The sequence below is a fragment of the Chiloscyllium punctatum genome, chromosome 36 (genome assembly GCF_047496795.1).
Source record: "Chiloscyllium punctatum isolate Juve2018m chromosome 36, sChiPun1.3, whole genome shotgun sequence".
In the NCBI taxonomy this organism is placed as follows: domain Eukaryota; kingdom Metazoa; phylum Chordata; class Chondrichthyes; order Orectolobiformes; family Hemiscylliidae; genus Chiloscyllium; species Chiloscyllium punctatum.
In genome coordinates, this window is record NC_092774.1 from 13,948,481 (window position 1) to 13,959,958 (window position 11,478).

An 11,478-nucleotide genomic window follows, 5' to 3' on the forward strand; every position below is an offset into this window, starting at 1 on the left:
GCACATTATGCCTAATTTAGCATGGCCCATTCAAACTAACCTGCACATCCCTGGGCACTATGGGTAATTTAGCATGGCCCATCCACCCCAACCTGCACATCCCTGGGCACTATGGGTAATTTAGCATGGCCAATCCACCCTAACCTGCACATCCCTGGGCACGATGGGTAATTTAGCATGGCCAATCCACCCCAACCTGCACATCCGTAGACACTATGGGTAATTTAGCATGGCCAATCCACCCTAACCTGCACATCCCTGGGCACTATGGGTAATTTAGCATAGCCAATCCACCCCAACCTGCACATCCCTGGGCACTATTTTATAAACCTCTCTAAGGTCACCCCTCAGGCTCTGATGCTCCAGGGTAAAATAAATGCCCCAGCCCCCCTCTCAGTCTGTTCCAAAGTCAGCTCACTGGGACACATACACTCATTCTGTGTAACCAGTTAAAGCTCAGTTCACTGGTGTGTTCCTCTCTGAATGCTCCTCTGCTCACACTGATGTCCAGTACCTTTTGAAGCAGGTCAAATGGATTTCTCTTTCCAGACTCAACCCCCCCAACGATATTCAGTGACCCTGTCAGATCTTGTTATGGAATTTCTTCCAAGATTTCTGTCTGCAGATCTTCCCCTTCTGATACCCTGTTAGCAAAGTTGAAACAAGTCATCACTTTCCGTACCGAATAGAAATTCTGATTATATTGTACGTGTCTGTGTGTTTAAAGTACTAACCCAGTAACATACAAACGGTATTATTGATTTAAAATGCACAGGAGAAATGAGGAGGGAGGTGTCAGGACCTGGCACACTCTGAACCCTGACAGGGTGTTCCAAAATATTTCAAAATGAAGGGGATGGCCATAGAGCTGTACAGCACAGAAACAGTCCATCTCATCCCGCTGACTAGATATCCGAAATTAATCTATCCTATTTACCAGCACTTGGCCCATATTCCTCTAAACCCTACCTATTCACATACCCATCCAGCTGCCTTTTAAAAATTGTATTTGTGCCAGCCTATACCACTTCCTCTCGCAGCTCATTGCACACACGCACCACCCTCTGTGTGAAAAAGTACAAATCGATGCCTTCCTCATCCCCCGTTTTACCTGTACTGATACCTTCGGGGATCTCTGAACTTGGACAGCAAGGACCCTTTGTTCCTCTGCACTCTGTAGGGATCTACTATTTATTGCTTACTTCCTTCCCTTATTAAATTTCCCAAACTGCCTGGAGATTAAATTCCACAGTTCTGCCCCATTTACGAGCTGATAGATACCAGAGTGTAGCCGGAGACCATCCTCCTCCCTATGAACAATCCCACCTTTCCAGCATTTACTCCTGGACAGAGGGGACAGCATTGTCTCCAGCTCAGCAGTGTGTTTGTTAGCTTATCAGCATGTCCAACTATATTAATCAAAAGTACCTCACGCTACCTACACAATAAACCATGATGTTAGTTCCCATTATCTCTTTAGTTGCACCCTCATAGTTTTTCCTACATTCTACTTAATGTTATTCTAATGTCACGGTTAGAGATTTAGTGTCAGCATTCCAGACCCTACTTAATATTTTCCTAATGTCATGATTAGATATTTATTATCAATAGTCTCAAGCAAGCTGACTCTACTAATCATTAATTAGATATTTAATGTCATGTCCCAAATATTTATTGTCCCAATCCTGTCAATCATATTTAGCAGGTGAAGCTAACTTTACTGACTGTTATCTCATCTTGCCATAGTGACCTTTCAGCCTCAACCTTACTCTGCTAATTGGTGTAAGAGCTTTCCACTATCCTTTGCAACAAACTGGCAGTGGTCTCCATGCTCTAACCCTTCCCATGCTTTCATGGTCTTTATTTTCCATACTATCTAAAAATAGACTCAGGGTTGGAGAGCACAGAAACAAACCCTTCGGTCCACACCGACCAGATATCCTAAATTAATCTAGTGACCCATTTGCCAGCATTTGCCCCCTACCCCTCTGAATCTTTCCTATTCATATCCGCATCCAGATGCATTTTAAATAATGTAATTGTTCCAGCCTCCACCACTTCCTCTGGCAGCTCATTCCATGTACATACCTCATCCTCTGCGCGAAAGGATCGCCCCTAAGGACCCCCAGAAATCTTTCCCCTCTCACCATAAACCTATGCCCTCCAGTTCTGGTCTTGGGGTCTTGCCCCCCACAATAAGCGGAAAAAAACATACAAAAATTGAGCAGCCAGACAAAATGCAAAAGGAATAAAATATCGAGCCATAAGGGAAAAAAAATTGTGTCTCTATCTTTTTTGCCCCATTGGTATTTGGACCCTTACAATCTGTCAGTCACACCAACCTCCCCGGAGAGCAGACTGGGCAAAACACTGGGCATGCTCATCGCTGTCCGCAAAAAAAAACGGCGCGAGACCTTCTTTTGATTGACCAATAGGCAGCATTGGAGGACTGGAAGGAGACTGGTCCTCCTGCCAATCAGAGGCAGCCCATTGTCTGAATGCGGAAGTTGGACCATGAACTTCTCAAGCTGCGAGTCCTGATCCTCTCTCTCTCTGAATAAAGATTGAGCTTTACCCCGACTGCAAATTCCTTCCTCTGTCTCAGGTCTGTGAGGACGGCACTCTCTTATCTCGCCCCCTTTTCCACTTTTTTTAACCATTCTGTGATTCAATTGTTGACTTTCAGCAACTGAAAGGAAAGAGAGTGAATTCGGCGGGGACAGACTCCGGAAACGTTGATCCAGGTCTGTATCTCAATTGGCAAAATAGTTGGGCAGGAGTCATCAGATGGTGGAGAAGTCGATATATCAGGTGTAACCCTTCTTCAGGGCTGGGGCTGGGTGCAGAAACTGCAGATAAAAGGGGGTGGTGGAGAAGTGGGGATAGGTCGAGACAGTTAGAGGGTACGACCTGGTTGGTCAGTGGGAGGAATGAATCTGGTTGGTGGCAGGGAGGAGGTCGGGGATGGGAATGGAGTCAGGGAAGGGAGGGGTGGGGGGCTTGAAATTGGAAAACTCAACGTTGAGTCCTTCGGGCTGCAGGCTGCCCGGATGATGAGGTGTTGTTCCTCCAATTTGCTGTTAGATTCGTTGTGGCAATGGAGGAGGCCAAAGATGGTCCTGTCAGAAAGGGGGTGGGAAGGGAAATTGGAATGGGTGGTTACTGAGAGGTCTGGTCGCCCTCTGCAGACACCGCTGTGATGCTTGGCGAATCGTTCCCCAAGTTTGCACTCGCTCTCCGATATAGAGAAGACCACAATTGGTAAACACATGGCAAATGCAGTACCACAATATGAGGTTATAGCCTTGGCTGTGGAAAAAAAACGCAGAAAGTAGGTGTATTGTTTAAATGGAGATGTATTTGAATGTGGAGAAAGTAAGAACTGCAGATGCTGGAGATCAGAGCTTAAAAATGTGTTGCTGGAAAAGCGCAGCAGGTCAGGCAGCATCAAAGGAGAAGGAGAATCATTCCTGAAGATGGGCTTATGCCCGAAACGTCGATTCTCCTCCTTTGATGCTGCCTGACCTGCTGCGCTTTTCCAGCAACACATTTTTAAGCATCCGAGGAGCAGGAGAGTTGACGTTTTGGACACGAGCCCTTTTTTGGAATGATGTGTGGATGGACAAAGAGGCCTCAGCGTCCTTCTACACCAGTCACTGTCATTTGTCAGACAGGTGTAGCAAACAATCAGCAAGGCAAGTGTATATTAGCAAGAGGAATTGAGTTTAGAAAGGGGGATATCTTCCTGCAGTTAGGGGGTCATTGAATATGTTCAAGGCTGAGTTCATCTGATTTTTGAGTAACACAGCAGTGGATTTTGTGGGGGAAGGCAAGAAAGTGGTTTTAAGACCAATTCCAGAGTCATACAGCACGGAAACAGACCCTTTAGTCCAACTAGTCGTAGAGATATACGGCATAGAAACAGACCCTTCGGTTCAACCCGTTCATGCCAACCAGATATCTCAACCCAATCTATTCCCACCTGCCAGTATTTGGCCCATATCCCTCCAAACCCTTCCTATTCATATACCTATCCAGCTGTCTTTTTAAATGTTGCAATTGTACTAGCCTCCACCATTTCCTCTGGCAGCTCATTCCATACACGTAATACCCTCTGTGTGAAAAAGTTGCCCCTCAGATCTCTTTTGTATCTTTTCCCCTCACCCCAAACATATGCCCTCTAGTTTTGGACTCTTTCCCCCTGACTCCCTTCCACAGATAAGGCTTTGTCTATTTATTCTATCCATGCCCTTCATGATTTTATAGGTTACTCCTTGGCCTCCAATGCTCAGAGGAAACAGCCCTAGCCTCCCTTTGATCAAATCCTACAATCCTGGCAACATCCTTGTAAATCTTTTCTGAACACTTTGAAGTTTCACAACATCTTACCGATGGTAAGGAAACCAGAATTGCACACAATATTCCAAATGTGGCCTAACCAATGTCCTGTACGGCCACAACATAACTTTCCAAATCCTATACTCAGAGGATTGGGAAAGTTTTCAAAACCTACAAAAGACAACCGGGAAAGAATGGAGGGACAAACCGAACCTTTGAGGGTCAGCTTGGAGGCATCAAGGTCTCAGGACAGGGGGTGGGGATGAACCCAGCTATGGGCCACATACCAGCAAATGGGACTAGATTGATTTAGGATATCTGGTCAGTACAGTCGTGTTGGACAGAAGGGCCTGTTGCTGTGCTATATATCTCCATGACTCTGGCTTTCTACTAACTTTTGCCACGTCAATAGGTTCACTTTCTCTCTAATGTCGGTGTTAATGCCTTGATGTCTCATTTTGCTCCCACCTTCCTGGGGTCATTAACCATTTTGTGTCTGGTCCTTCCTCAAGAAGCTGCATTGCAGGTTCACCCTGAATTGACACTTTTTTTTTGCTTCCCAAACTCAGACCTGCTCACTCTCAGCAGGATCCCAGTGTTGTGAAAGATATTAACTTTCAGGTGGAGGTATCCAAAATTCAGAGAGATGTCAGTCTTGATGTTTTTGCTTTTTCTGCCCCTGTAAGATCCTGAATCAGCACCTTCAGGGGAATTAGTCAGAGCGGAGTGAGAACAGAGGTGAAGGGAGAGTGGGATGGTGCTTTCAATTTTGTGGAACAACAAAAGAAAAGAATATTCCACAGAAAGTAGAATTGCTTGTTCTGAATTTCTACCCTGTACTGATAGTGATGACTTTTGTAATCTCTTTTTGCAGAGTATATGAAAATCTGAAGACTGAAGTTTCAAAATCAACGGATGAAGGGCGTATTCCCGAAACATTGACTCTCCTGTTCCTCGGATGCTCCCTGACTCCCCTGTGCTTTTCCAGTGCCACATTTTTCGACTGACTCTCCTTTGTTCCGAAGGGGCGGGGTTTACGAGTCAATCCTGGAAGGGGCGGGGTTTACGAGCTGCGTTCGGAAGGGGCGGGGTCGACGTGTCCCCTGGGCGGAGGAGGGGGCGGGACTAGTACCTGGATAAGTGGGCGTGGCCATCCCGAAGCCGGAAGTGTGCCCGCGGCCTGTTTCCTCCGCTGGAGCCTCGCCTGCAGCAAGTAAGGTAAAGCTTTATCAATATTTCCTTTTACAGAGTTTGTATTTAATAACCAGTAATGGATACTCAATATCATCATAAAGTCCCAAAATGCAATTCATTTCAATCCATTGCAGATAAGCACTAAGAGTTAATTTTCTACAGGATTCAACAGTCTCAGCACTAAAATGGTCTCACAAGGGAACGGCTGTGAATGTTATCACTTGGTGTCCTGTTCACACAGATTCACCGATGCTGAGGCAAACGTTCTTCATTGCCTTACAGCATCCTGTTATCACTTGGTGAGCCCAGGTGTCCCTATCTTTAAGTTCTCTCCTCATTCTGAGCCTTCCTGCCTGTTTATTTTCTAGTGCAGTAAATATATTCAATAATTCAGCATTACATTTTAGTCTGAATGTTTAAAGACAAGTTTTAAGGCTATAGACTTTATCACCCAGATGCCCACACTCTCATTCCTCCCTTTGATTGCACCGCGATCACTGAAAGAGAAGGCTAGTCCAAACGAATGCCCTTCAAGGTGGTCCAGCCATCAACATCCTGTAGAGCAGCACCACCATCTTCACAGCTCATCTGGTCATATTTATCATCGCCATCGACACGTGTGGGTGAGCCATCAGATCGCGAAAGGAACATCTTCTGGGGCAAATCTATATCACTAAGGGCCCTCATAAGCCTAGCAATTAAATACCTAACAATACCAATACTGACAAACAGACATCGCTACATTGATAAGCCAATTGTATCATCAGCCCGATCTGCAGTTTCCCCAACTGGTCCCTTCAGTCATTCTGTCACGGAATACCTGAATCTCTTCTTGTATCTTAGTAATATTGCTAGTGAGATTGGGAATGCCCATAGTACGTTTATCTTGGACAATGGTGCAGACCTCACCCTCCCGGGCGAGTATATAGTCTAAGGCATATCGATTCTGCACAGAGTAAAGACACAGGTCTGATAATCCCAGTTTACTCTGTTCCAGAGCCTCTTTACTCTTATTTCCTCAAATGGTCAGGCCACAAAAGAGGGAATTGCGTTTCTGTTGACTTGTCATCCCTGCCGATCCTTCCAACCTCAGGGTACTCTGGATTCCCCAGCCTATCGGGTGTCCTCTATTGTCACCCAGTCCATTGGGATCCTTCCAGTTGGAGCAAGGTTGGCTGAGACCGACCGCTGCATCCTCCTCAGAGGGAGGTTCCATCGACTTGTCCACTGGCCTGGACAAGGTACTGTTGTGGGAACAAGGGCTCCGATAGTGACCTTATGAGGGACATCTTTGCCATCCAGGACAAGGAAATTGGTAGCTTTACCTTAGCTGAAGAAATAATAGTCTGGTTTGGTGTATATTAGGGAGAGTTTGTCAAAAGAGGTTACTGAAATGTTACAGCAGGGGGTCTGGTCAGGTCTACAGGAGTATAGGGTCAACGTTTTGCAAGAGGAGTCGCTTGAGCGCTGTAAGAAATGGGCCAAGTGACTCGAGCACTCGCACTGTATGGGAGACAATGGTCCTCAGAATGCTGTTCCCATTGGGCTCTCCCTTCGCTCTATTGTACATGGTCTTGGTGACAGTATCAGGTTCTGAAAAGAGAAAAGGCCTATAAATGCACAAGGGAAGGGTTCCGTTCCAGGTCCATGTGCCACATCAGGCCTGCTGTACCCCAGGCAGTGTTACACCAGCTGTTTGTATACACAGACCGGAGGTATTGGAAAGTGATATTTCTCTTCACAGGATCGGCAGTAGGAAGTCTGGAATCGGGGACTGGGGACGGGGCAAGTAAGTCATCTCCCGCTAGAGAGGAGTAACATACTACTGCCTCTGGGGTGAAGAGCGTTCTGTGGGCCTGTATAAATAAGTTCCTTGTGGATTGAGGAGTTTCCCCAATCAGGCTTCCCTTTTCTCGAGTCGGCCCGTCCTACAAAAAGGGATGGTGTTCCTGGGCGTCCTTAAAATATTTACCATAATGACGGGGTTGATCATTTTTATCCTCACTAGGCTTGCATCTGCAGGTAAGATCAAAAAGACAGGTTCGGTAAAGACATGGTAACTCCCCCTGATTTCTACTGTCCAGATGGACCATCTGGTCTTTCTGATGGAAGAGTCCATTACAATAATCAATCTTCATCACGTTCCACACGTCAAAGGTGTCTGGTCCGGTGCACTGGACGACATCTCCTCAGTATGGGTGGTGATAACCTCTGATCATTCCCGGTCCCCATACTTAGTGGCTTTCCCCATCAGGATGTTGTACGTGATCAGAGAGGTGAGGAGATAAGTGATCCCCCACATGTCCCTCCTCTTAGTTCAAGTGTCTGTAATAAGATTAACATTAGAACAACAGCAGGATTCAAAAACCCAACTGGACAGGGTCCACTCCTTTTGTTGGGATTCCAGGATTCTCTCCTCGTCTTTCCCCCTTTTGATTGGTGCGGTCAATCAATTTACAATGGTGCAGTTGGACCCAAGCTGAGCGCCCAGCGACTGTGACCGCCGTAGGGGTGGGAAGTAAAACCTGGAAGGGGCCATCCCAACGAGGTTGGAGACCTTTGCCAGTCCAGTTCTTCACTCATTCATTTGGCTGAACTGGTCCTCACCCTTAACAATTTCTCCTTCGAATCCTCCCACTTCCTCCAGACCAAAGGGGTAGCCCATGGGCACACGTGTGGGCCCCAGCTATGTTTGTCTCTTTGTTGGCTACGTAGAACAGTTGATCTTCTGTAATTACACCGGCACCACTCCCCACCTCTTCTTCCGCTACATTGATAACTGCATTGGCACCACCTCGTGCTCCCGTGAAGAGGTTGAGCAATTCATCAACTTCACCAACACATTCCACCATGACCTTAAAATTAACTGGACATCTCTGACACCTCCCTCCCCTTCCTCGACCTCTCCATCTCCATTAATGATGACTGACTTGACACCGACATTTTCTACAAACCCACCGACTCCCACAGCTACCTGGATTACACCTCTTCCCACACTACCTCTTGCAAAAATGCCATCCCGTATTCCCAATTCCTCCGCCTCCGCTGGATCTGCTCCCAAGAGGACCAGTTCCACCAGAGAACACACCAGATGCCCCCCTTCTTTAGAGACCACAATTTCCCTTCCCACGTGGTTAAAGGTGCCCTCCAACGCATCTCGTCCACATCCTGCACTCTTGCCCTCAGACCCCACCCCTCCAACCGTAACAAGGACAGAACGCCCCTGGTGCTCACCTTCCACCCTACCAACCTTCGCATAAACCAAATCGTCTGCCGACATTTCCACCACCTCCAAAAAGACCCCACCACCAGGGATATATTTCCCTCCCACCCCTTTTCCGCCTTCCGTATCTACTTGGTTAGGTCCACGCCCCCCCACAACTCACCCTCCCATCCTGGCACCTTCCCCTACCACCGCAGGAATTGCAAAACCTGCGCCCACACCTCTTCCCTCACCTCCGTCCAAGGCCCCAAAGGAGCCTTCCACATCCATCAAAGTTTTACCTGCACATCCACCAATATCATTTTATTGTATCCGTTGCTCCCGATGTGGTCTCCTCTACATTGGGGAGACTGGAGGCATCCAACCAGAGCGCTTTAGGGAACATCTCCAGGACACCTGCACCAATCAACCACACCGTCCTATGGCCCAACATTTCAATCGCTGCTCCCTCACCACCAGACGCCTGGAGGAAGAACGCCTCATCTTCTGCCTCTGAACCATTCAACCCAGGACATCAATGTGGACTTCAACAGTTTCCTCATTTCCTCTTCCCCCACCTCACCCTCGTTCCAACCTTCCAGCTCAGCACTGTCCCCCTGACTTGTCCTAACTTTCTATTTTCTTTTCCACCTATCCACTCCACCCTCCGCCTTGACCTATCACCTTCATCCCCTCCCCCACTCGCCTATTGTACTCTATGCTACTTTCTCCACTCCCCCACCCTCCTCTCACTAGTCTCTCCACGCTTCAGGCTCTCTGCCTTTATTCCTGATGAAGGGCTTTTGCCCGAAACGTCGATTTCGAAGCTACTTGGATGCTGCCTGAACTGCTGTGCTCTTCCAACACCACTAATCCAGAATCTGGTTTCCAGCATCTGCAGTCATTGTTTTTACCCAATAGTAAAGACCGGGTGGGGGTGGTGAGGAGGAGGGGAGGTGTGGGGTTTAAAAAGCAACTGCTTTTTCTCTGCCTTTTTGCTCGGGGGATCTGAAGCTGTAACAAAGTTGGTTTGCAATAAAGGTTACCTGAACTTAACACCGGGCTCAGACTCTCATTGAAAGCTTTCAGCTCCGAGAGGTTTTTGTTTTAAAGCTGCTCATTTCTTTCAGCCTCCTGCACTAAGTTTAGAACATAGAACAATCCAGCGCTGGGGAACTCAAAACTAGGGGAGGGGGAGGGGGGGGCATTTTTATTTAAATATAAGGAGAGAGATTTAAAAGAAACCGGCGGGGCAATATTTTGAAAGAGGGTGAATTGCATGTGGAATGAACTTGCTGAGGATGTGGTAGATGCAGGTACAGTGACAACATTGAAACAGCATTCGGATGGATACATGAGTAGAAAGGTTTAGAGGGATATGGGCCAAATGCAGGCAAGTGGGACTAGTTTAGATTGGAATCCTGGTCAACATGGACAAATTGGACCGAAGTGTCTGTTTCTGTGCTGTATACCTCTATTGAAACCAGTAGATTTCTGAAAGGGGCTTGACAGGATAGATGCAGATAAAATGCTCCTTCGTGGGGAGGGTCATCGAATTCCGACAAGGTGGAAGCGGGCCATTCAGCCCATCTATTTCACTCTGGCCCTCTGAACAGTATCCCACCCATACCCATCCCCCCCCCCCCCCGCCATGGGTGAGTGGGGGAGGAGATGAAGGTGATCGGTCAAGGAGGAGAGGGTGGAGTGGAGAGGTGGAAAAGGAGATAGGCAGGTCGGACAAGTCCGGACAAGTCAAGGAGACAGTTACTGAGCTGGAAGTTTGAAACTAGGATGAGGTGGGGGAAGGGGAAATGAGGAAGCTGTTGAAGTCCACATTGATGCCCTGGGGTTGAAGTGTTCCAAGGTGGAAGATGAGACGTTCTTCCTCCAGGCGTCTGGTGGTGAGGGAGCGGTGGTGAAGGAGGCCCAGTCCCAGTCCCCCCCCCCCCAGTCCCAGTCTTCCCCCCCCCCCCCAGTCCCAGTCCTAGTCCTCCCCCAGTCCCAGTCCCAGTCCCCCCCCCCCCCCAGTCCCAGTCCCAGTCCCAGTCCCAGTCCCCCCCCCCCCCCCCAGTCCCCAGTCTCCCCCCCCCCCCCCCAGTCCCCAGTCCCCCCCCCAGTCCCCAGTCTCCCCCCCCCCCCCCCCCCCCCGGTCCCCAGTCCCCCCCCCCCCCCCCCCCCCGGTCCCCAGTCCCCCCCCCCCCCCCCCCCAGTCCCCAGTCCGCAGTCCCCCCCCCCCCCAGTCCCAGCCCCTCCCCCTCCCCCCGGGCCCAGTCCCTCCCCCGGCCCCTGGCCCCTCCCCCCGGGCCCAGTCCCTCCCACGTGGCCCCATCGTTGTCACAGGCCCCGCCCCCCGACCAGGTGAACTCCACCCCCCAGGCGGCCGACCATGTTCCCAAACAGATCCTTAACCCCCATCCTCCTCCACAATGATCACCGGCTCCTACCTGCTGTACAGCCCGGGGGGGGGGGGGGGGGGGCGGTGGGGCCCGTGACCCAGCAGCTGCCCCAGGAAGGCGGCGGTGCCCAGTGACGGGGGTCTGTCCCCAGGGCCCGCACGGCGCCATTTTCCTAACGGCCGCCCTCCCGCCGCTTCCTCGCTCGAGCGACTTCTCCTCCCAACCGCCTTCACCCCCGCGTGACGTCTGCACGTGGGAGATGGGCGGGGCCCGGGGAGGGATGGGCGGGGTCGGGGGGTGGGGGGATGGGCGGGGCCGGGGAGCCTCCCCGTCACCAAGTCACAGCCA

At 49.5% G+C, this 11,478-nt stretch overlaps 1 long non-coding RNA gene across 1 annotated transcript; it reads right to left on the bottom strand.

Moving 5' to 3' along the window:
- Window positions 1–358: 358 nt before the first annotated feature.
- LOC140460825 (uncharacterized) lies at window positions 359–11,209 on the bottom strand. The gene is made up of 3 exons (XR_011954366.1): window positions 11,179–11,209; window positions 5,471–5,542; window positions 359–644 (listed from the first exon to the last, which is right to left on the bottom strand). It is a non-coding gene; the product is annotated as an uncharacterized lncRNA (long non-coding RNA).
- Between the last annotated feature and the right edge of the window lie 269 nt (window positions 11,210–11,478).